At 46.8% G+C, this 26,364-nt stretch overlaps 1 protein-coding gene across 4 annotated transcripts in view; it reads right to left on the bottom strand.

Moving 5' to 3' along the window:
- Window positions 1-26,364, bottom strand: part of MDGA1 (MAM domain containing glycosylphosphatidylinositol anchor 1) — a 152,733-nt gene that overhangs the window by 104,347 nt on the left and 22,022 nt on the right. The window lies entirely within an intron of this gene.

Below are 26,364 nucleotides of genomic sequence, written 5' to 3'. Positions count from 1 at the left end.
CAGGTTGAGGACTAAAAATTTCCTGCTGTCGTCTCCCCTAGAGAAGAGTATGTGCAAGCAGCTATAGCAGGGACTTGGTCAAATCACAACTGCTCTATGGCTGTCTAAAATAAGCCTGATTACTATGATTTACCTTGCAGGGGGCTGGGATAACTACTGAGCGGAGCCAGAAAGGGCCCTGAAGCTCTGTACAGCTATTAGCACACATCCCTAGAACAGGCATAGCACACACTGCAGGAAAAACAAGTCTTTCCCATATTAAATAGCAGCCTGTCTCAGCCCTGAGCCAGAGGAAACAGCCTCTGCAGGACCAGAGGACCCCATAATCTGTAGGGATTCTCCACCTACAGCTGCAAATGGAGACCAATTACTGCCAGTTCAGCCAGGAAAATGGGTGAAAAAGTACCTAGAAAGAAAGTTCTCAAAACAAAGTTATAAAATGCCACACCACCAAACAGCACCTATATCCCACTGCAGCCCTGATGACAAGCAGGAAGAGACAAGCTCTAGTAGAACAGGATTTTATAAAGAAAAATGCCTCAGCTCTGAAGTTCTGTGCAAACAGCCTTTGGCTCCCTACTCCAAAGCGTTTGTGTCATCAGAGAAGTGGCTGAGGTGCATTGAAGGTGACTGTGCAGCCCAACAGGACACCTGAGCCTGTTTGAGGGGGAAACTCCAGTTGCATTTCAAGAAACAGAGAAACCCACAAACGTGTCTAAGAGTTGGTGTCTCACTGACAGTCCCGTGGGATACTTAACCAGCTTTCTAGAATGCTTTCAGGTGACTCTGGCTCTAGCTCCCATTAGTGGAATATAACAAAAATGAACAAACCAGTGAGGAAACGATCAAAGGCTTTAAAGCAATGAGACTTAGAGAGCCTTCCTAGGCAAGAATAAATTTTGCACAACCTGTTAAAGCTGAACCAAGCACCCACTTTTTCCTCAAGTTTAGTTGAGCTTCAAGGACTACCTTTTAAAAAATTATTTTCATTCTTTTGGCATGACCAAAATGCTGTAGACCAAATCACCCAGGCAAGAGAAGTGCTTGGATTTTATCTGGTTTAATCCACCAGCAGTACAGACGGTTGGACAGGCTGGGCTCGGGCAGTGGAGAAGATCTGCCTTTGAGATCAGCCTTTATGTACTTGTGTCACCACAATGCACTGGCCAAGCAGTAGGGACACGGGAGTGGACACAGGGCTCTGCTCTTGCTGCTGAGGCTTTACAGCCTGCCATGGCCACCCAACACCCAGGCAGCAGCACTGCACATACAGCAAGCTACTCTCTCGTTTTCCATCTCGTCTGTCTTTCCAGCATGGTGGCACTTCGTTAAAATCATTATTACTGTCCAAACTGTTGACAAACAGAAGCAACATGTCTATTTGAATAATATGATGGCACAAACATGGACAAATTCCCCAGCCTCTCCTGTCTTCCCCTTCTGCAGGCCTCTCAAGATTCCTGCCATTGCTTGGGCATCATGGAATGCCAAAACTGACTGTTAAGACTTCATTGATACAACTGAGCACATGAGTGACCTTCCCCTGCCTGGATGGCAGAGAGTCTTGTTGAACCCAGGAGAAAGCACAAACCTGTATATATGCTTACACACATCTGTGTGTTTGTACACACATACATGTATGGACTAAATACATTAATTAAAATAATGATTTATCAGGAAAAGACATCACGAATGCTTGTCAAGCCAACAGTTGCAGAGGAGGAATTCAGAAGTCTACATAACCTTTGCTAATATACCTTAATCCAAATGACAGCCTCTTGTGCTGTTTCAGCCCTCAGATCAGTTTCCTGCAGATCTGCCATGACACCTTTAGCCCACGTATACTGCAGAGCACCGCTTACAGGGCTGAGACACAGGCTGTGATGCTTATCAATCTCTGCTGACTAAAAGAGAAACTCTGCCCCTTTCCATCCTATGCCACATTCCTCCAATCTCCAAACTGTCCTGCCTGCATTTCAGCAGGGTCCTGGCACCCTGAAGCAGCAAAGCTCTGGTAACCTCTCTTCACAGTCTCTGGGCTGCCTTTGCCAGCTGGTGGCTCTATTTCCCTTTGCAAACATGACCTTGCTATAAAAACTAATTTCCAGACACCCCACAGAGAATCGGAATATTTATCTGCAGCTCTAGCTCCCAGTTAAATGTTGCTCTTAAGTTGCACTGCTGTACCCCATATGGTATACAAAGTAAGCATTGAAACTTTCACTCTTCCCTTTGTCTATTCCACTTTCATTATTTCACCTGTGTTGTGTAACCCTGTTTTACCGCTTGTCCAGAGGCATTTCCACATGGGTAACTTCCACAGCAAAATCATTAGGTATAGTGGTATAGGATTAGAAGGCTTTTCTGCAACTATTCTGGTGCCAAAATACCTTGGGGTAATTCGCTGGCATAACTTTGAGTTTGAGAGAAACATTATTTAAACTAATCCTTATATGGCACTAGACTACAACAAAACGACAGCTCTGGGGATAAAACCCTGGGTCATAATTTTGTCCTCTTCTCCCAAATTCTCCCTGAATACACTGAGCTGTAGTGAAACTTACAAGCAAGCTTTGTTCACAGGTGTCTGAACTTGCTTGTGTCACCATCACTAACACCCTTCAGCTAAATCATTGGAAAGGGACATCACTTTCAGGGAATCCCCACTGCTTAAGCTGTAACAGCTCTCTGGCAATAACAGCACCAGCTACGCAGCAGAACAGCCACTGTTTTTCATGTCTTAAACCCCACTTGAACCAGATCTCTCAGAAGGAAACTCAGAAAGCTTGACATTGTCTTGGAAAGAAAAGCACTCAGGTAGATGGCACAGGAGCCTGAGACACTGCCTCTGGTTTGGTTAAAACTTGACATTAGTAGGTGGGGGCTGAGCATTAAATCACAAGTTCTTTGGGGACTGCATTAAATTTGTTCTTTGGGGACTGCATTAAATCACAAGATGAGATTTGGGAAGGTCTCTGTTCCAAGCTCAGCCTGCCACAGCACACAAAGGCTGGGAAAGTCACCTCATGCTGTATTACAGATGGGCAGAGAGACTGTGAGGATTAATTGCACTTTTAATGTGCTTGAACAGAAAGAATATATTAATGTTTGACATCATCCCAGGTCTCTTGGAGGATTTCAGCACGCAGACAGTTTGCACACTGCCAGCACAACAGGACGGCAGGAACATGCCTGTCAGAGTAACAGTTTCACAGAAGGCCCTCAGGAAGGAAAAGAAGGGCTGGAGATGAAAGAGTAACCCCAGCCATTCTCAACAGTGCTCCACACAGAACAACCCTTGCACAGAGACAATCTCCCCTGTTGAGTCCTTCTGGGGCAGAATCCCTCACCTCAGGCTAGCAAACCCCAAAACAGAAGTCCAAGAAAGATCTCTGATGGTCTCTATGGGGGAAGAAGGGACAGATTACTCCCCTCCCATTTTTCCCAGAATTTTGAAGGACAGATGTATCATCACTTTTATTCCACTTTCAGGTAAGAGATCAACTTAGGGAAGGTTCTCAATACAAAGCCCTCCAGAGAAACTAGGCCAGCCAAATGTTAAATGTCAGATGCTTTAGAAGGGAAAAAACTCTGAGTATGAACCTGCAGCATTAGGCCCTTCCTCAGAAAACGGCTGGACTGTAATGCATTTGGCCTCTGCATCAAGATTTCCTACTATGCTTTCGCTTGATACATTTACACATTAAAACAAAAGGAAATTGAAGTGGATAAAATAACTTTATTCCCAGTGCAGTGTACTGTACAATGTTGTTATTACCATAACCTGGAAAGTTTACGAGACTCTTGGTGCTTAGAGGTTGCTAATAACATGGAAACGTAGAAAAGGAGAGAGAAACGGTCTTTTGGAGAGGACTGAGTCATCTGTATTTGCTTCACAGGTCTAGCCATTCATCTTCTCGAAGCTCAGATCCCATCAGTAAAATGACAGTGATGAGAGCTCCTTCACAGAGAGGGTGGTGAGTGACAGATACTGCACTGGCACTCCCTCAGTCACTGTCAGCACCCACAGGGGCAGCTGCTCCCCCATTTTGCAGCTCAGCACCTACTGCACTTCCCTGCTGCCTTCCCAGCACCCTAACAGCAGCCATCACTGTTTGACTCTGTCCCACCACTACCCCTGCCATCTGCATGTCCTGCTGACGGCTCAAGGACGAAGAACATTTATCTCCAAAGCTGCTGGGCCAGTACCTGCTGCTGAACGCACAGGGGCACTGAATCCACCCACCTCTGCTACCTTCCTCCTCCAGGATAGGGAGAGAGGGAAGCTGCACCTAGAGCTTTCCTCTTCCTCAGCCTGAATCTACCACCCTGCTTTGCAAGGCAAGCAGTGATCTTCCATGCAGCTGGTGCAGTTGTAATTCAGCCTCTTCTATACACACCATAGGCAAAGAAGCCAAGGTCCTTCCCATTCCTGTTCACAGGCTCCCCGGACTCACACTACATAGTTACACTTGAACAAAAAGGAGGGCATCAGATGCTAATCTGCTGCTTAAACCTCTTAAGAACCTTTCTGTCCCCTTTCCTCACCCTTCCCATCCTGAGCAAGTAGCATGTAACAGATGCATCTGGAAGGGACTTCCCAGAAATGGGAAAACACATGGTATGTATGGACCACGGGGGGGTTGAATAAGCATTTCACTCAGGAAATCCACGTGGCATTTCTTGCTGAAGAGACATTGTTAGTGACTGCCTCTCCAGGAACTGCCCTGCAGTGCTGTGAGTTGCAGACCATGCACAGCAGAACACCCAAGGGGCAGCTCAGGCCTCGAAGTCACTGCTGGAGTCAGCGTTTTATCCCGCCTGTTCATGCAATGCACAGACCTGCTCGGTGAGCAGGGGCACACCAACATGGAGACCCGTGAGGAAGGGGTCATGTCCCCCCAGCAGAGCACAAGGGAAAGCCAGTGCACGCGTGAAGGGAAGAGACGTGCTAGCAACAGTCGTCAGCAGCAAGGAAGGTCTGGTACGACGGGAAGGGTCTGCAGGGGCAGCATCCTGACAGCCAAACAAAACACCCTCCTCTGGGAGGGGATGGAAACTGCCTTGATGTGTGCTCCAGCACTGCTCAGCTGGTCTCATTGATTGCTCCACTAGGGATGAAGACCACAGGCTTTGCTGAAACTTTAGACAAAACAAATTAACCAGACCAGATCCAGCCCACAATGCAGGGCATGATGTCAATGGGCCATTTGAAAAGGAGAATTCACTCCAGCTTGAGGACAATTATGGAAATAATAATACACAATCAGTGTCCATTAACACTGTCAGCAGGGCTGTGGATCAATATTGTATTAATGGCTGAAGAAAAACCAGCCATGCCCATCAGTCAGCAGTTAAGACCAGCACAAGAACAGAGGGAGAGGAGGTGGCAGCGGGCAGGTGTAACCAAGCTCAGGCGTTGGATGTCTTTGTGCAGCCTGCCCAGGGGAGCCTATTTTCCAAACCAAATGCCACCACCACTTTCCAAACACATTCCCTGGCTGCTTGTTCAGGGGCCTCCTCCTCCTCAGCTCAGCCCCTCACAGCCTCTTTGCCCAGTGCAACAGCAAAAGGAGCCTGCAGGGAATTTCCCCCATGGGAGATGCTTGGTACAGTTCAGTCTGATTAAACTCCTGCTTTTAACACAAGGCCAGGCTGGTCCCTTAGCACAGAGAGAGGCAATGCAGAAGGCCCAGGGACAGCTGAGGATCAAAGCGTATCCATGGTCCTGGGTCTCCTCCCACTCCTTAGACTTCTGTCTCACCCAAACTCCTTCTGTTGACTCTTCCAACATCATGTGCTGCCTGGGCAGTTCTGTGCTACCACAGTACTGTCCTAAACGAAAAGACATCTGGAAGCCCTCCCTGCCTGCTGACACTAAGGGTTACAACCCCAAACAAGACAGATCTCCACTGAGGTTCTTTTGCTCTCATGCCCCGGTGTTTTCACTGCAGCCAAAACCTCATATGATAAAAAAAAAAAAAAAAAATCTGCTTACTGTACACCTGGCCTAAATTTGCAGCAGGGAACACATTATATTTCAGTAGCAAAATGTCTCTGAGTCCTTTGGTGTTTGTACACTGATCATGATTAAAACACAAACATCCATTCACCCACAAAAGAAACACAGCCACTCACAAGATATGCAAAGAACCATGTCTGACCCCACACAACACTTCACAGTAACCCTTGAGCAAGAAGAAAAAAATACAATTTTCAAGGAGAAGTGCACAGAGAAATGACAGAGTTGTGGAAAGTAATCACAGAGCACGAAACTTTGCCACTAGAAATAGCATGGGATTTTTTTTCACTTGGAGGAGACCAAGACTGTGTCTTTACATCTCTGTCTGATTGCATCTCCAGAAACAGTTTCTTTTTGCAAAGCTCAGCCAAATGATTTCCACAGTCTTAAAATAACTTTTTGCTTAATCAATGTCACTTCCTTGAAGCACCTCTACAATTTTTTTTCTTTTAGAAAAATGCCAGCAACAAAATCATGTGAGATGTCATGAATAGCAGGTACACCCCCCAGCAACTGCAACACCTGCTCCAGAGACCATCGTTCAACTTAAAACCAAAGCAGGATCATGTACTTTACTAGAGTATCAGTTACCAGATCATCACTGATCACCTCAATCCCCAACTCCACTGCCTGCAGCAGCTCATTAGCTTTCCTAGATATTTCCAAAATATTCTTACATAGGTCCACCTAACTGCAGAGTGCTAAGGAGCAGAGTAAAATTGATCAGCAACTTTGTTTGGTGAGAATCAAGTGACAGATGTTACACACACAGAGCATTGTGGCACAAACTCTGCATTACTGCCTAACTCTTATGCCTGAGTGGAATTTCTATAGACAACTCAATGCTGGCAATTGAAGTGGCTTGTCTTCAAACCTTTAGGGGCTCCAGATACAGTGGCAGTCAGAGCCTGCACCTCAGCAACACTGTCCTGGAAGATTCCAGCTTTGGCTGGGAAATGAAAAAAGCATGCCTGTCTCATAATGGCCCTAAAGAGACTTTATCATCTCTCCCAACCCACTTCCCCCTATGCCAGCTACAGAGTCTGAGCTGTATCTCTAAGTCTTGGTGCAAAACCCAATGAGACACAGAGCCACACTTGGGTGAGGAGATCCTGCCAAGCTGAGTGCTCAAAATATTGCAAATTTCTTGTCTGGTTGCTACTTAAATCTCCTGAGCATTTTAGGGGAAAACACAGATGAGGCAAGCAGCCTGGGGGAGAAATCATCCTCTATTCTAGAAGATACAGACACTAACAGAATGATTTTTTTGTCAACTTGTAAAATACCCAAACATGAAACAATCTAGTCAGAGAAAAAAGGGCTACAAAGAGAGGAACTCAACTGGACATGGGCAGCACAGACACTTGTTTATCCGACCCATGTGCTGTAGGAACAGGTGAATATTGCAGGACAGGCGAGCACCAGGCTCCTTGGTAGATTTGATTATTTGTCTCCTTTATGCAAACTCCCGCCAGGTTTCCAGTCCCCTGAGCCAATCTCCAGCTGCTCCATGCACCCACCACCCTCTGAAGGGCAATGAACAGCTACAGGCACCCCGAAAGACTGCAGACCCTCTGGCCTTTGTTCTCAGCTTTCACTGTGCCCATCCCTAGGGGCCTCTGAGTAGCCACCTCACCAGAGAGCCAAGGCCAGCTCAGATGGAGATGCAACTCACACTTCTCCTCTCTCTTTTTTGCCTCTCTGTCGTGACATGCAGGAGACACTGAAGCTGCATATCCCCACTCAGACAGGAAAAATGCCTTCCACAGCCATGATGCAGCTTGCCAGCACTGGGAGCAAAGTCCAACAGGCGATGTCCCCACCATCTGCTGCTAATAACTTGTGCAGGCAAATGGACTTTGTTTGAATGGTCCCAAGGGTTTCACCCTCTCTCCCTTGAATTCAAGATCAGCTCATTTCCAAAGCCCCCACTGGTGCTGCTTCTTCTGCTTTTTTTCCCCTTTTTATACTTTGAATGCCTTTGGTACAACAGTGACTCTTCAACAAAGAGGTCCATGTGCACAGATCTTTAAACCAGAGTACTTTGAAACTCAGCTGTTGTTTCATGGCTGGATCATTTGACATAGGAGATGAAAGGAGAGCACAACACACACACTTCAGTCCTTCAAAATGGGGGGAAAAAAGTCAATTTGCTAATCATCTGTTGACTAGATTAGCAGCAAAGGTGCATGAACTCCAATCAATGAATAACTACAGGCTCCTTTTCATATCAAAACCAGAAAAAAATATCAGATGACAGCTGCTATTCCTGAATCATGAAAAATAAGGCAAAGCAGAGGTAGTGGTTTCAAACTGGGTTCCCCAGCTAGTGGGACACAAGGGAAATGCTCCAGACTTTGCTGGTGAAGGCTCCACCAGAGTCACATCCACATGATAAAACCTGCTCTGGAAACACAGGAAGAGAAACAAATTCAAACTCCCAGGTATACTAAAAACAGCAAGAAAAGAAATAGAACAAAAACCAAACCAGTATGAAATCAAAGCACGCTATCAGAAATCGAGTAAGAATAGGAGCATTTCCATGGAACTCCAGCTGATGCTAAATGCTAAACCCTGAGGCCCAAATTCTTCAATGCTGAGGTGGAGACTGGAGGCTGGTGGGCAGGAGAAGGACTGTCAGAGAAGAGCTGTCAGAGGAGAGGACTGCTCTCTACATGGAGAGCCAAAGGGGATGATGTATTCTCAGGGCTGCTGACCCCAGAGAGGGGGTGTGCAGACATGGGGTAGCAGAGCAAGGCATTGACTACCTAGTGCCCCAGCTCTCCTGGAGACCTCCCTGTGTACGTGACCAAAGCAGCTCCACCACTGCCAGGAAAGTTTCTGCAGAGGCACAGAACTCTGTGCAGACCACAAAGCCTGTCTGTGAAGCTGAGCATTGGCTCAGGAACCGAGTCAATGCAAAATCCTCACCTGTCACAGCTCCACTGCTTCCAGAGCCCCATCCAGACAGCTCAGAGTGAGCTGGGGATGTGAGGGCAATCACGCCATGATGGCAGTGCAAACAATCTCTTCATGCAGGAGAGGAAAGATTCAACAAATGGCCATGTTTACCTACTGCTATCCCCATCTTCCACAGAAAGCAAAAGGCTATTTCAACTGTGAAACAAAGGGCAGGAGGGGGGGACAGGCAAATGAGAGCAGGAGAGGGTGGTAAGAGCCACAAGAAAAAGACTGAAATAAAATTTCACTGAAAGCCTATTTAGAACAAAACATAGAAAGAGCTGGAAGTTCAAATGCTACCCCTAATTCGACTATCTAAACCCCAATTTTACTACTGAAAAATGGTGGGCAGCAGATACTTGTCTCCATCCAAAGCTCTAGGAACAGCAGTGCACATCCCACATACAGCCCAGGTTCCCTGCAGCAAAGTCACCACCCAGGGGATCAAAGCACAAGATCTGCTCTCAGCTCCAAGCCACTTGGTGGGACAGGACAGGCAACCATGGCACCAACCCCAGCACAACCACTCACTGGCAAACCTGGCAGGGATGCCAAGGACCATGGGGACCACAGAGACTTGGCACCCCTCTGCCGGGTACCTATCTGCTCCCAGCAAGATCAAGGATTGGAGATGGGTGCTGGTGATGATACATGGAGGCTGCTTGTGATACAGCCCCTCAGTGGAAAGAGGCCTTTGTGCTTGAATGAGTTCCAATGCAGGCCCTCACAAAGCACTGAAGCTTTTATCCCCCAAGCAGTGCTGCTAAGTGGGGAAGTGCTGCTGTTGCACTCTGTGATTGTTGGGCAAAAAGCCTAAAGCACAGCCAGGGATCAATCCATGCCTAATTCCAGTCTACAATGCAAAGGCCAAGCTCCACCCGAAAGGAAGAGAGAGAGCATTGAAAGCAAATGCCAGCAAATTGTCAACAGAACTGAGGCAACAGGGGCTGAGTGACACTCCTGGAAATCAAGCCATGTAATGTTTTATCTTGACAGCATCTTTTACATCCCTGCAGTGCCTTTGGTGTGCAGAGTCCTAGAAAGTCCCTGGTTCTTTCCCTCTCAAGTACCAATAATTAACAACCACAAACTGGCAGACAAGAGAGCAATTCCCTCTGGTTCCAATAAGAGGAACTGACATCTCTCTAACCCCAGCCACCTCCATTGCTTTATTTCCTTTGTTTATTGATCCTTTTATGCACATAATGCAAATTGACATTTAATAATTCAGCCAAGTTAATGGTGCTTAAATATTAAAAGGCTTTTCTCTTTTAATTAGCTGTAGCAAAATAGGCAACAAAGGAGTGCTAGATAGACGCCATTTAAAATACTCTTGTCCAAGTTCCTTGGCATTTTTCTAGGGATGGAAAAGGATAGTTCAATGGAAATTTTGTACAAGTCTCCTACTTTCACTAGGAAGGTAACCAACCCACAGAAGCATTTCCAGAAGCTTTGATTCATAGAGCGTATTCATCTCTGTCAACTCTCTGTTTTCTCTGCCTTCTCCTCTTCTCCTAATAAAGACACAGGGGAGTGGAAGGAAGGGCAGAGGGTAGAATGAAAACTCTTCCCCATAAGAAGTGCCAGAACCCATCTAACATGTTGCAGATGTGGATGCAGAAGCCTTCTGCTACATCATTGCAAGACCTGCATCCAGGTGAAAACAGAGCTAAAAGGTAGCACACAGCTGCTTGAAGAGTTACAAACAGCACAGAAATCTTGTAATTATTCCCTGGGGTGAGAACAGCTTATTCAGGAAATTAATTGAATATTACACTGGGAAAAAAAAAATCCCATATATAGCAGGGTAAGGGAGCACTCATTTCTCTTCTGCTCATTATGCCAAGGGTTCAGAATAAGAGGGAAAATACATGGTATCTTTAAACCTCAGTTCCATCTCAGCTGGAGCCAATGGCAGTAATACATCTTAGTCATAATGTTGCTGGTGTGAGTCACCATAACTCAAAAGACTCGGTATTACTTGGGTTGTTTTAACTGTGCATACCTCCTCCCTGAATTAGTGCTCATTTGAAGTCCTCAATTGGTTTGAGTTTGGGATAATGATTTCCCACCTAACCCAGAGGAGAATCACACAGTCACAATGATTAGATATAGAAACTGTTAATAACTTTGTTTAATTACAGCCTATTTTCTTCAAATTTAGCCTAGACATAAGATTTCAATGAATTCTAATTACATGCCACATTTGAAGAGCCTGTGTTATTACATTATTAATTCCAGACAAAGAAACAGACTGACAAACACTAAATTCCTTACTGAAGATACTTAGAAAAAAAAATTAATCTTAATTCAAGTCAATTAATATATTCACTTGCAAATTCTGTGTAAATTCATTCTTTGAGGGAGGAGTATGCACTGTAAATCTGTAGAGGGTAAGCTGCATTTTTCACGTGTAAGAAAAATATCAAATTCCCAGTTTATGTGCAAAGTTGAGTTCATCCTTACCGCTGGATCTGCTAGGGGCATTTCCATGAAACACGGGAGCCACTGCTCTGAAGCTGCCAGGCAGGACATCATGTCAAAGGGTGTCCTCACATGCAAAGGCACCCAAGGACTTGAGGATCATGGGAGAGGGCAGAGCACTGATCCTTCTGTCCAGAAGTGACAGGGGTGTGCAACATCAGCCTTGTTCACAACCAGCATCCCCCTACGCACACAGGAGAGGGCAGTGGTGCACATCTGAGACTCAGCCCATTTTACTTTTATGACTGACTTTAAGGTGGCGAAATTCGGGTGCAGGAGCCACTACTTTATCTCCCCTTGCACACAAAATCTAGAAGGTCTTTTACAACCCTCTTGGACTCTGGTTACCCCCGTCCATCACTTTGGCAGAACATGGGGAACCCCTCCTTGCCTCAGTAGGGCTCTGCACAGGGAGCATTTTCTGTCACTCCACATCTACCACATGTGGCTCATGCACTGAAATACTCTTGACACTGCAACAAGAGTTTGCATTGTTTCCCTTTAATAGATTAGCCATCTACTCCTCTCCAGCTGTGCAGCACATCTGGCCACACTGCCTCTCCTGGGCAGGCACTCCTTACTCCAATTTTCTGTTGATTGTTGCTCTGGAGGCTTGGGAGGTGATAAGGGTGTAAATGCCCAGTGGACAAGTGGCATCTCCAGGCATTTTCAGAGGCAGTAAAACACAAGTTCACTTCCAGCCTCTTCAGTACTGAGCTACCACTTTCGGCCTTCTGTAGCTGTCAGGACTTAAAGAGCGCAGTTAACTTGTCTCAGAGCACTGCCAAAGAAGGAAGTTTCCTTAAGATAAGCCCCCACAACAGGCTCAGATGGCAAACACAAGGGTGTTAATTTCAGGCCTACATGGAGATGAAAGGTTTGGAATTGGCACAATGGACAAAATTCCACTGTGCATACTGGCAGAAAAGTGCAGATGGCAACAACAGGAAGATGCCAGGCCTGGTGAGGCAGATCTGGGCAGCCTATCTGGACAAAAACTCCCATCATGGCAAACTTTGAGAAAAAGGAAGCAGCTGCTTAGAGACATGCCATTCCAAGTTGTGAGAATGGCACATAAGCCTCCTGGATACCTGTGGCTTGGACTGTATAAAAGTGGTACCTCCAGAAGAACACCTGGGGACTCCCACCAGCAAAAAGACCAGCAGGAACCTATGTGGTGGTGACTATAATGTGTCTGTCTCTCTAATATCCTCGCTGGCCCCCTCCTCCCTCCCCCTTTCTATCTGTCTCTCTACCTCACATTTACTGTTAACTAAAATCCGTACTATTGCCTTCGGCATAGGGTCTCATTTGCACCTTAATTTGGGCAGAGGCATCTTGTAATCATCAGACCCTAACATTAGTTTGGTGTATCATAACATTATTTTTGTGTGAGAAGTGGGATCATAACAGCAGTCTCCCTTCCACCTGCAGCTGTTCCCAGTAAGATGGGGCCACATTCTGGATAGACACATGATTAACTAACACGCTACTGGAAGGCAAATGGGATGGACTTTGGATCATTACTATAAAGAGCTCTCCTCAACCACAAGTGCCAGGTGTTGGCCTCAGGAGCATCCCCCAAACCCTGCAAAAGAAGAGTAACTCTGGCATTGCCACATCCTGGCTATATTGATGGAGTTCATTCTGACAAACAGGTGCAGCAGCTCAATCAATCAGACTGGGGGAAAAAGAGGGGGGAAAAAGGAAAAATGAAAATGGACTAGTAAAGAGTTTTGCAAAAAAAAAAAAAATCTGATTACAACTGAAACACAGGGAAGGAGAAGAGAGGCAGGCTGATGATAGCTTGGCTGTTCCCCGGTGAGAGACGAACAGCAATGAACTTAGGAGCAAAAGTTCCACAAAGCAAGGTTATGAATTTATTACTCTGCATCTGTGCAGAGTCAAAAGATCATCTGAAACACCAGAGACTTGCAGAGGAAATTGGGGAAGCACTAATCCACATGGGATAGCGTTTAAAATAATTTCTCAGCTGGCTGACTGCACAGGGGGTAAGAACAGGGATTAATTCTCTACCCAAGATCATGCATTTGTGCAAACATTGTTGAGCAGCTTGTTCAACAGGGGACTCGGGGACTAACGCAGCCATATCAAAGCAGCCAGGGTCTGGCTGACAGCTTTGCAAAGGAAGTAAGATGATCTTTGACATGAAGGAAATAAAGCTCTGGCAGACTAAAATGCTGACAGGCACCAGCCTCAAAGCCAGAGCATCTCTGAAGAGGAAAGCTCTTTAAAGACTTCTGTTCTCAAGCTCTCTTCTGCAAGGGAAAAAGCTTTGGCCTACTTAGGCAAGGCCAAGCTCAGGCTAAGACCTCAGTATATTTTGAAATCACTTATCCTCAGCTCCATTTGATATTTTCTTGATATTACTAAGAAGTTTCACTTTATTTAGAACTCTCCTGGTCCTTCAGCTGCACGTGGAATGACACAGAGCAGTCCATCCCTTGGAGAACAAAATGGTCCCTTGGTCTCTGAAGGGGACAAGAGAAATGCAAACTTGCACAGAGAGCAAAGTCTCAAAACCAGCCTCTTTTCTTAAAGGACCTCAACCAACCCAGCCTGCTGCAGAGCACCCTGGGACAAATGAACACAAACTAGAGAGTGGGCTTCCCATTTAAAAGACAAAATGTCTGCAGAGGGAAGGATGCACAGCTTCTGAAAATATGCGTTTACTGGGATTTCCATCCCCTGGAAGAGCAAATCCCTTGTGCTGCCCATCAGGCAAGGAATTGGTTTACTTTCTCAAATCTAGCTTTGCTCCCAGTTTCAGTCTGCTCCAATTCTGCACTAAGGGTAAAGACTCTGGATCTGGTTATGCCCCAGAGGAGCATACCCCTCCAGCAGTCCACCAGACTGATGGCTGACAGGGACTGTGAAACAGTTTAGCTGAGACAGGCAGCACACCTGTCTTGGGGCATTTTGAAGCCTGATGTGATGAAAGTTTGCTTGTTATAAATTTTGGGTAAATGACCAAGAACCATTTGAGTCTTGCAAACCACTTTTGCTAATCTTCATCTGGAGCGACAAAAGTTAGCCTTAGTTAGAACTTCAGAAACTGGCTGGGACAGAAAAAAAACCAAGTCATGCCTCGCTCCTGCAATGGGTACAACCAGGACTGCTGCTCCTTCCACAGGCCAAGAAGTATGCATGCTGCTGAACACCCAAGGATGAGCCACTCAGTCACATATTACAACCACCATGCCTCCAAACTCCTCTCCCTGTTTGATTATATCCTAAAAGGTGGGGAACAAAAGGCTGTTATCAGCTATGTGCTTTCTGCATTGATGCCTGCCACAGAGGAGGCAGAAAGTCATCTGCGGTAGCTGGCGAGCTGCTCAAAACACTTCAAAGGATTTCACCTGCAGCAGCAATGTTCCAAACCACCAGTCACCATCGAGCACTGATGTGAGCTTTTCAGGACCCTATTAATCTCAAACTACCCCAACTCCATCCAGAAGACATGGCATCCTGTATTTTTGCTCACTTTCATGGACCTAATGGTCTTCAGATTATGATCTTCACCCTCTACCACTCTCATATATCCCTGCTCAGCTGTGACACCAAGGAAGACAGAGAATGGAAAAGAAACACCAAAACCAAGAAAAATCTCTAACAAGTACTTAGTAGTTGACTTGATGTGTGACGTGGGCAAGCAGGTTCTCCCCTTGGTGCATCTTTGTCTCACCACATGTCATTTGAATAATTGCACTACCATGTCATGCAGGGTACTTTAAAGCTTAGTGTTTATACAACTTTTTGAAGATGCAAAAATCATATAAATGCTAAGTCTTATTGTGGTGATTACCTTCCTCACAGGGGGGCTATGAAGCTTTGTAATTAGTGTTTGTAAAGCAAACCTTGGTTATCGGATGAAATGTAATGTGTTAGAGAAGTGGGAAGGATTAGTATCACCAGTAATCTGATGTGGGTTTTACTGTTCTGTGCAACACTTAAAAAAAAAATTAAAAACAAACCTAAGCTGATCCTGATAGGAAGGATGAGGAAACAGAGAAGGATGCATGGGGGGAGACACTGCTCTCCATTAATTAAGCTCAATATCATCATCTCCAAGACACTGCCAAGTATTTTCTTGCGTCAGGTGATAATCACACATTCAACTTAATGCTGATTTTGGGTAACCAGAATGCTTGAGCACCCCAGAAATACTTTCAATGCATTGAGAAATACCAAATGCAGCTAATGCAGCACATCTCTGACCCCACAATTTTTATGCAGGAACTACTGCTAGGGTAGACAGCAACAGGTGAGATATGCTCAGAGACCCCACAACCTGGAAGAGAGCTGAAAGAAAGCTGTAAACCCACAGGGTCTCACTCCCATACACCTGAAGTCCTGGTCTTCAGTCACTAGCTTGGAGGTGTAGAGAAATTTCACTCCTGAGGCTGTGCAGGATTCAATTCCCTTGGAGCACAGACAGCTAGCAGTCCTACGTATCGAGAGCCACCAGCTCAGTGGCTCTGCGAAAACAATACCAGCTTTAAATTTCTCCAGTATGAGAAATGTGGCTGCTGAAGTGTTTTGCAGTACAGCTACTTACAAGTGCACAAAGATGGATAAGCATTTGGACAGTCTCTTGAAGAAAATTACCACCAACGAAGGAAAATTGCTGGCAATTGCTTTAACTGCTTGAGTGCCGGCTTTCCCCCCAGCACAGCAGATGCAGCCAGAGCACCTCCCTCCCAGCATCCCCATACATGCAAACAGCCCTCCAGATACCCCATGTGACTGCGCTCACACCACACGTCCCTGTATTGGGGACGGTATAGGTACTTCAATATACTGTATATGTACTATTTATACACTATATATAGAATGATATAGGCTATCCTGCCTTTACACACACGGGTTGCAACAGTAGTTCCCTGGCAGACTCCAAATCAGCAGGATGTCCAAGCACTGCAGATATTTTTTGTGCAACTGTTCATCAGGCTTCACTCTTATTTACTGCATTTGCCCACACAGTTTCTTTTCTGGTGCCAGTTCTCTTTGGTTAATGCCAAAGGGATAAAAGCAATACTGGTTTTCCCCTGAATATGTGCATACAGATATGCCAACACTTTCCACAGGCAAAAGGGCCAACAGTAAAACTCAGAGAAGCTACAGAAAGAGTTCAAGGGACCACACGTTTCAGACAGTCTCACAGTACTGCCAGGTCATCTGCAAGCCTTCTCTACAGGCTGCTCCACACTGATGATCTTGACCAAGCTTTAAAATGTCTCCAGAGAAGCATCTCCACAGCTGCTTTCATGTTTGCATCAGGAACTTGTTCTGGCATCCAGCCCCAGTTGTCCTTACAGACAGAGGTTTAAGACAGGCTGGAACAACAGCAGCCAAAGCATCTGTCTAATAGGAGGTATGACATCTTTTCTGTTTATCACTTGAAGGCACACAGCAAGGAGATCTGAGCTCACATCAAGTATTACAGTAATAGGTGTGATTATCAACAATCTTGGTAGTGTCTGATACACCACCACAGCAAGCAAGACACATCCTTTCTCTTTAGAGAGCTTCAAGTGATGATGGGAAGCAAATTACACCACAACCAGAAAGACAATAGCCACTCGAGAGTCCATGGGACAGGGTAGGAGCATGAGAAACTAAACAAACACCCCTCTTCACCTATGGGACTTCACTCATTACTCTCTTTTAAATCCTGAGAAGCCACTTACACTGACTCACTTGAGACTCAAAAGGAATATAAAACATGTGGCACTACAGAGCAGTGTAACACCCCTGCCCTGTGCAAAGGATCAAGCCGAATGTCCCTTCACCATCTTCTGTTGTGCAGGGGAGAAGTTGGAGGGGGTGTGCTTCATTGCAGGAAGCTCTGCTAATCCTTGCTATACATGAGCAATAAGGGCAAAGGATTAGCATCACCAACTGCTCTGCTGGAAAGTGCAACAAGGAAAATTGGATGCATATATGCAGTGTGGAGCCATTAGGAAGAACTGCCTCGAGCACCTCCCCCTCCCCATATTGCAGCTCATAATTCCCCATGTCAGGAGCACTGCTTTCAACACTGCCTTTATCTCGTCTCCGCTGCAGCCTGTTACCCCAAATGCCATTTCCACCCCTGAAATACAAACCCCCCCCTTTCCCATCAGGACTGCTGCAGAGCCTGTTACCCTGATCAAAACCATGCCAGGCAGCTGGTGCACGCTGCAGAACCATGAGAGAATTCAGCACCTTCTGCAGCTTGGCCTTAGCAGAGTGGAGAAGCCAGACACTCCAGCTGTGAGAAGCAGTCACTTTCCCTCACATTTTGCTGTCATTTGTCATATCAGAAGGACTTCATATGTACACAGGTGGGGGAAGAGGGGCTGCTTCCCTGAGAAACAGCCCATTTTCTGAGAAACAGAACACAGCTTCCTCTGAGGTGGAACACAGCTGGTTAACAGGGCTCAGGAACATTATCTAATTGCTCAGGCTAGAAAGGGAAAAGCAATCTAAACTGATTTGAAGCTTCAGAGGGAATTAGGAAACAGAATATAATAACCTAAGTTGGAACTTGGCCATGACTCATGGGAAATAGGAAAAAAAAGTGATTCTGGTCTTTCACAAACACAAATTGCAACTTGGTGTTCCATTCCTTTCCAGAGTAGTACAGGCATGCATTTGATCTTGTTCACATTAACAGTGCTCTTTAAGAAGCAGCTTAAGGAGAAGTAAGGAAAATGCATTGGCTTTATACCAATACAGCTGTCAATTACACTGTGACGCTGTGCTAGGGAGGACATAATGCCTCACATCGCACAGGTGACCTCAGCTTTGGGAATATGCAGATTTTGAATCCTTCAACTTCACTATTTTGAAATCCTCCAGCAAATCTTCAATAAAGTAAATACACACTAACAACCAACTGCAGCCAGACACTTTTCAGAATATTCCCTATCTGTCACCTCAAGACTTTTCACAAAGCACCCATGGAAGAACAGCAGTTTTCCCGTGGCCAGGTGTCAGCTGCACAGCTCTGGGTCCCTGGCACAGGACAGTGGCAGTGCCCCTGGCTTGTGCCCTGACTGAAGGTCTTAGCTGCAAAAGGCTTGCTCAAACCCTGAATCCCCAAAGCAATGTCGGTACAGCTCTTAGCAGTCCTGGAGGAACAGTGAGATGAGACCAGAAAAGTGTGCATTATGAAGGCAGGAAAGCTTTCACTCTCATTAGCTCTGGCACATGGCTACTCTGAAGCTTCCCTGGTATTTTACAAATTGTGAGAAGCAGCCAAGACAAACCTGTCCTGTTTTAAAAAACAGCCAGACTCCCACATAGGTCTGAAACACTGCACAGCTGCCTGCAGCTCACATGAAGTTCACATATGGGACAGGTCATAGCTAAAACAGTGCTTGGAAAAAGCTGTCAGCAGTGCCAGACTGCTCCTTTTTGCACCTCCAACCGTACAAGTATCTGCAAACAAGTAAAGACAAGGCTGGTCCCTTTCTGCTTCAGCCTACTCAGAAATTCAGCTCTGACAAGGTCTAAGCCTTGGCTATTCCTGTTGTAGACATGGCAGGAACAGCTGGAGAGCACAGAAGACCCCAGAGATCAAAGCCCATTTCTCCTGTTCCCCTGAGGAGAGAGATTTTCCCACAGCAGCCACTGCCAGCCCTAACTTTGAGAGGTTTGACAGGCATGAAGTGAGAGTAAAGGCCATGGCTCTCATCATCCTTACCTGCCAAGTGCCTGTTTCATCCACTCCCTAAGGTCAGCCTTGTCCCACTCTTAAACAGCAAGGACAGAGTTAATGCTGGGCTGACTGAGCATTTAAGCTGATTGATTTGCGACGAAATTCATGCCCATGCTTTACCACAGCAAGGTGTCCACACCCAGACAACCTAGCACCAGTGTTTAAGCCCATGGAAGTAAGTGGATGTATTATAAGCTACACCCAGCGCAAGTGCTGTGCCAACACGGGCTTGAAGATTAGTCTTCTACTAGAAGGATTACAAGGGAACAGGTAGAACATCAACGCCATCTCTTCTGTTCAGTAGCAATCACACAGCTTTGATTACATTGCTGTTCTTTTCTGAAGTAGACGGCAGGGGAAGTGGGATTGGAGCTAGCTTGGGGGGATAGGGAGGTCTGCCAGGAGGAATTAATTTCAACAGTTTTAATGCTTAATATAATCCAGAAAAAAACCCCCAAAAAATCTCCAAGCCTTCACAGAATGGAAACTGTCATAAACTAAAACACTTAACACTTAAAACCCATGTACAAACAAAGGAACAAAAGAAATTGGCAGTAGCCTTTGCTCTCCACCACTTCACACTTCAGTTCTTAATGGTAAAGCAGGGTCGGGAGAGACACTGTCCACTGTAGACTGAGTGAAGCACTGGTCGCAGACACTTAGAAAGGGTCTTGCACGGACCTTGGGAAAAGGCCCAGTGGAAGCCAGGGGTGGGTTTTCTGTGTCAAATATGCATGGATACAATTCCGCTACAAAACAGTAACTTTCACTGCAGCTGATGGGAATTACACCTATTTAATAGACAGATGAATTGATTTTGTGATTCCACGTGCCTGGGCCTGCAAGATTTCCAGCCCACATAACTTCAGATAAAAATCCAGCAAACCCCAAGATAATGAAGTCTGAGATTCCACAAACACTGCTTCCCTGAGCAAAGCTCAGATGCGCTTGGAGCTCAATGCAATCACAAGCTTCTGCTAAATTACCTTGGGCCAGAAGCATTGCAGATCAGGATATTTCCAGGCGGGTTAGGGACTAATGTCATGAGCATTGCTACCTAAGGGATATTTTTATCGCTACTGTATTGCTCCTGGGCAAAATGCAAAAGGCATTATGTGTACACAGAGCTACAGTTTCCATCTAAGAGCTGAGCCCAAGCTTCACATCAAGCTGTTCGACTTTACTCTGCAAGCTTTGCTTGTCACAGTGCAAATGCAGTGATCTGTTTAAGGAGATCCCGTTACCAGACAGAAAGAGTGAGAAAGGCGGCAGGAGCAGGTGTCACCTGCTGAGACACAGGTTGGCAGCTTAGTCGGTGTCACACTGAGGGCTGTGAAATGCCTGACAGGGGCAAAGAAAGGTCATAGAGATATACTTCACTAGTCGATCCTGGCACCTCGATCAAAGCACTCTTGGGAAATGGGAGGACTCCTCAGCTTCGCTCCCCTTTGTGTTCTCATCGCACTCCCCTTGCTGAGCTTCTGAGCTCAAGTCAAAGGCGAGAAGCTGCTGCTGGAGCCAGCGGGTGCCTGGCAGCTGAGGGAGTTTGATGGAGAGAGCAGAAAAAAACCTGAGGCATGAAGACAAGCATCTACACTTTTTCTCCTGAAATACTTTTCTGTGGCATGGGAAGACTCAACACACTGGAAGAGCACGAGGCATCCCCACAGCAGCAGTGGGGAGCTAAAACTGGAGCCACACTGACCAACAGGTTGGGAGCTCAGCAGGGCTCACTTAGCAATGCAATCCCATGACAATGCCTGTTCCAAACCTAAAGGCTGTCCTAGAGTCCTAAAGATGAATTAAGAGTGTTCAAGCAAGGCTTTGGCTTGCAATCCCTGTTCTCTCCCATGACACAGCCTCAGCTCTTCTCCCTTAGGAGCACTCAGGGAGCGTTAACTGCATTCAATTAAGCATCCCATGTCCATTCACAGTAGTTCCATCCCAGGGGACCCTGTGGACCTTGTGATACATTGTTCTCCCTGCACAGAAATTACGTAGTTTAGCAGAGCACTGGTCACAAACTGAGTTATTTTGCATCGTTTTTTTGGCTCTTGGCCATAGTGATGATAGGACAAGAGCAGATGCAGCTTCCAGGGAGAAAGTCCTGCTCCTGACCCACGGCTCCTGTCCAAAGGCAGACAGCTGAAAGAGGTACTGTGGCACCTCGTGGGAGCCTGCATCACACCTGGAGAAAGGGAGGTGGGAGAAAAAGGAAACAGACATATCACCTCTCCTCTCTGGAGGGAAAGTGCTTAGACTGGAGGGATTGGGATCACTGCCTATCCTCTCAGCCTTGCACAGGCCTCTCATTTGGAAAGGGACAGATGCTCATGCCCCCCTGGCAGGCTGGTCAGCAGCTGCACAAATAGGGGAACTGGGCACACAGAGATTAAGGATTGTGATGGGGATATTCAGGGAGTCAGCTGTTCAGTCCAGGAGCTCACTGTAATCATTTGGTCCCATAGCTATGGCAGCGTTCAGCAACATACAGTGAGGAACAGCCTCTTTGGTGTTCATCCTTGCAACTTCCAGCCCAACAGCCACACATTTACCTGCCTTCCACAGAGGGAATCCCAGTATAGGAAACAACAGGGCCCTCAGGGCCTGTTTTCTGTAAGGTATCCAACACAGGTTAGCAAAGGCTGCCTGGTGCATTCCTAGGGTAATGCTCACTGCAACAGCTCATACCCCACAACACCCCAAGGGCTTAGAAAAAGAGGTGCTACGAGATGGGGGGTTACTCCACTCATGAGCAACCTGACTTGCTGCTGGAGAAATCCAGCCCCTGAGGAATAACACAAGGGAGAGAAGTGATGAGCAGGCAGTAGGAGACTGAGACAGAAAGCCTTCTAGGTGTTTATTAAAATAGTGTCTGCTAGTCACCTCCTTGGCCGCGGTGGCATTTAAGCTGTGAAGCACTGCCTTGAGGCAGAAGCCAGCACTCCTGGTGCAAATACCTGAGTCCCACAGGAGGCTTCCAGCAAAGCCTTGCCAGTGGCCTACAGAGCTGCAGGTCTTTCACTTCCAAACTGCCCCAACTCACGGAGCCAGCCCCTCAGCCTCCTTCAGCCCTGTCTCACATGCCCACAGCTCTGTAGGCCATGCTCCCTGCCAGGAAGGGCTGCACTGTCTGAAACACCCAGGTGCAGGGAGGAAGGAAACAAGGGGAAAGGGCAGCTGGAGATGCAGGAGCTACTTGCCTTAGCTAGACACGTGGTCAGCCCAGTCATGAGAACTAGCTGGGATTGCCATGCCCCACAGCAAACACTAGCACTGCCCTCCCAGTAACCTAATAATACTCATTACAGTAGACTGGATCCTTCAACAGGGAAAGCACAAGGTGTCCTACACAACTTCTCCAGCAATGGGTTTCAAGCTACAGAACATGCAACCTGTGATAGACCCCTATTCATCACTTGAGCCACGTTCTTCAAACTGGAGGCTGATCCTTGCCTGTTAGCCTTTATCACTTCTCCCTTTGCAAGCTCCCTTCTTCCTTGAACAGTTAGGCACTTGTAGACTGTTTCATGGTCTGTGTCACCCAAATGAGTCCACTTGCCACAGAAATGCATCCATGTGGGGGCAGAGCCCAGCCAGTTTAATGATCTGTTGCAGTACCAAATGCTACTTGAACACGGCAGGAGGAATATTAAATATGATCTCACATCAGACATGAAAATCCTTCTGTAGTCATAAAAAAGAAAGCCTAGAACAGAACATAAACCCATTGGGGGATTTTTGTATGTTCTTCATCTCTAGGTATCCAGGCAAGCGAAAAGACTACAGCAATGCTGGACAGTCACACCAACACAGTGAGCAAGACAGTATTTCACCATTCACTGCCCATTGATGCTACCAAAGCACTGGGAGATGCTCCCATCTTCTCCCAAACCAGAGATTTTCTGCTATATCCCATGTTCTAATTAATGCAGCTGAAAAAACAAAGGGTGAAAAAACCAACCTGGCAGCCAAGGGCTCAGTGCCCTCACCTGTGCACCCATGGCAGTAGTGCTGCCAGGCAGATCCCATGACACCAGCTCCTTCATAAAAGGCATGAGTTAGAGACCCAGGGAAGGCAGCTTTTCAGTAGCTTTAAGGGATGGCTGATGTCAGGGGTTGAGGAGGGTGGGAAGCAGTGAGGACTTTTAGCCCAGACACAGCCCCATCCTAAGCTGTTAATTCTCCTGGGGTGTGTGAGTGCTCTGGGAAGGACTCACCTCAGGACACCACTGGAACCAGCCAGGTCTGTAAATGGATTTCTCAGTGCACCATGACAAGAAGAAATTCCAGATTCATCTGGCTGAAGGTATATATGCTGCTTTCCTTCCAGTATCTTCCTGCCTAATGCTAAGGGCTGCCAAGCCCAAATGAGTCTGGAAAATGAGTGGGTAGTTTTGGTGAAGAGTAGGGAAAAAAAGAACTGAATAGCCTGCTTCAATTGTTTGGAGAGAATTAAGGTTACTCTCAGAGAGAGAACATCAGGGAGCAGCATCAGACCTACCTGGGGAAAAGCAAGTCTCTGCTCACCAGGGGGATGGTATTTTGTAGAAGACAGAAGAATAGTTAAAACTCAGTTCTGTGCTCTGTATCTAAGACAATAAGATGTGGTATAAAGTACAAGTTTCGTCCTGTAGCATGAGAATTGTCTTGAATTTCTTTGGATTACATTTCTCAAACTTTTTCTTCCCTCCATGCCCACAGTCCCTTCCATAACTAAATCACGCCTCTTATGCAGATACAAGGCTGGTGAAGAAGCAGGAAGCATCCAAGCTGGCAGCCAAAAGCTCTGATGGAGATTCTAATGGAAACACAATGGGTTACAGTGATTTAAAGGTAACATGATTCTAGCTGCATGTTAGAGGAATTACTACAGCAGGAACCATCTGTACCAGTGGAAGACAGGCCTTTCAAGAAGCAGTGCAAATGAAGCAGTACCATGACCTGAGCTGGCTTTGGTGCCCAGTTACTCCACACAACACAGCACATCTCCTGTTCCAAGTGACCACCGTAACAGATGGACCCAGAAGTCATGGACTAAATGAACACAATGGACATTTTGTACACATTTATGGACATCCTTCCAGGAGACTGGTCCATCAGCTATGGGAATGGCAACTGTGAATTATACCAAAGGGTAGGAAGGGGGATGCACTGGATAATATGGGATCTGAGCATGACAAACAGTATCTTTAAGGGATGGAGAATGTGCTGGGTTTGGCTGGGATAGAGTTAATTATCTTCATAATAGCTACTATGATCTGCTTTGTGCTGGACACAGCGCTGATAACACTGGGATGTTTTCTTCATTGCTGATCATGCACAGCATCCAGGTCCTTCCTGCTCCTCACCGCCGCCCCTCCCCCTCCCCCCCCAACCAGCAAGGGGGCTGGGGATGCACCAGAAGTTGGAAGGGGACACAGCCAGGACAGCTGACCCCAACTGACCAAAGGGCCATTCCACACCACACAGCATCGTGCACAGTACATAAAGCTGGCGGGAGAAGGAGGAACTGGGGATTTGGAGTTGCTGTGTTTTACCTTCCCAAGGCCCCATTATGCACATGGAGCCCTGCTTTCCTGGGGATGGCTGAGCACCTGCCTGCCCACGGGAAGCAGTGAATGAATCCCTTGTTTTGCTCTGCTTGCATGTACAGTTTTTACTGTCCCTATTAAACTGCCTTTAACTCAATCCATGAGTTTCCTCCCCTTTATTTTTCCAATTCTCTCTGCCTCCCTACACAGGGGGAGTGAGTGAGTGGCTTCATGGTGCTTAGTTGCTGACTGGGGTTAAACCACGGCACAGGGTCAGGAGCAAGGGCCTTTGGAGGGAGCTGATCCCTCTGGTGTCATGGCATCAGACCCAGACAAGGAGAAGCAGCCCCACGTGCACATGTACATTTTGCAGCATGAGACTCAGAACTAGAAGAGACTTTGAGTCGAGCAGTGACCTCTCCCTGAGTCACACCAAGTCCCCAGCAACGTGGGCAGGCAAGCACGTAAACAGGCAGATGCAAGTGAAGCCTGCAAGGAAGACTTCCTCTCGTATTCCTGGGGAAATAACCCCACCAGTGGTGTTACTGCCTAGAAAAGAAATACATATACAAGACATTAAAAACACACAAATACATGTTGGCAGGGATGGTGGAGGAAACAGGTGCTGTTTGCTGTAGTCCTGAACCAGACAGAGCCTGATATGCTCTCTAGGAGGAGCATGGTGAATCCGTCTTGCACAACAGCAGGGACACCAAGAGGGTGTTACCCTGGGGACCTGTCACAGGCTGCGCTGTGCATCCCAGGCACACACTTGGCTTCTATATACACCCCATATTACTTCCCCAGTAGTCATTTCCAAGCCATACTCCACAATATATGCTACAAAACCTTAAACATTAATTGGAGAAAATAGTTTGCCTAAGTCTTGTGAGCACTTGTGAGAACTATCCCTCCCTATCCCCCGTTCCCTCAGCAAGGGTCACTCCCAGCATTTTCTTCCTACAACCAAGGCAAGGCAGCCCCCAAGCACCTTCCTGCCCGGTGCTATCCCAGCAATCTCCTCCCGTCAGGTCGCTGCTTGGTGCTGTGCACCACATCCTCCCATGGGAGCAAGCAGATGACCTGATAGCAGCTCCTCAGCACACTACCAAAGCACAGCTTGCTCGCTTTGCTACAGGAACCAAAACTGCAAAATGAACTGTTAACAGACACAGTTCAGTTCCCTCCTCCTACAGCCTGTGCCACAGCCCATGAAGAAGAAGACAGTGGAATGAAAGGGCAACACATTCAAAGCAAGGCCAAGGACCTGCAGTTTGACAGCTCTGTTTCATGAGTCATTCCCCTCTCTGCTAAAGCCCGGGGCACTGGTCACACTTAGGGCAGGTGCTGGACCAATTAGCTGGCATGAAAGGCTTAAAATCCAGCACCTAATGGGAGCCAATCACTGGTGCATGTCAAGCAAGAGGTACACCTTGGTTTTTAATTGTCTCCCCCTAGCCTGCTTTGCTCAGAAAGCCTGGCACAGCAGTTGCTCTGCCTGTTGTCCAGAAAGCCATGATACAAGCTGGAGGAATGGGGCTCTCCTTCCCTCAGGAATGTGGCCAGCAGCCCTTCTGCAGCAGCCAGCACCCTTGCCAGCTGGGCAGAGGAGCCTGTTCTCTGCCAACCCTCCCATC

This window comes from Corvus cornix, chromosome 3 (genome assembly GCF_000738735.6).
Source record: "Corvus cornix cornix isolate S_Up_H32 chromosome 3, ASM73873v5, whole genome shotgun sequence".
Taxonomy (NCBI): domain Eukaryota; kingdom Metazoa; phylum Chordata; class Aves; order Passeriformes; family Corvidae; genus Corvus; species Corvus cornix.
The sequence above is the reverse complement of the archived record's forward strand: the minus strand, read 5'-3'. Positions and strand labels throughout refer to the sequence as shown.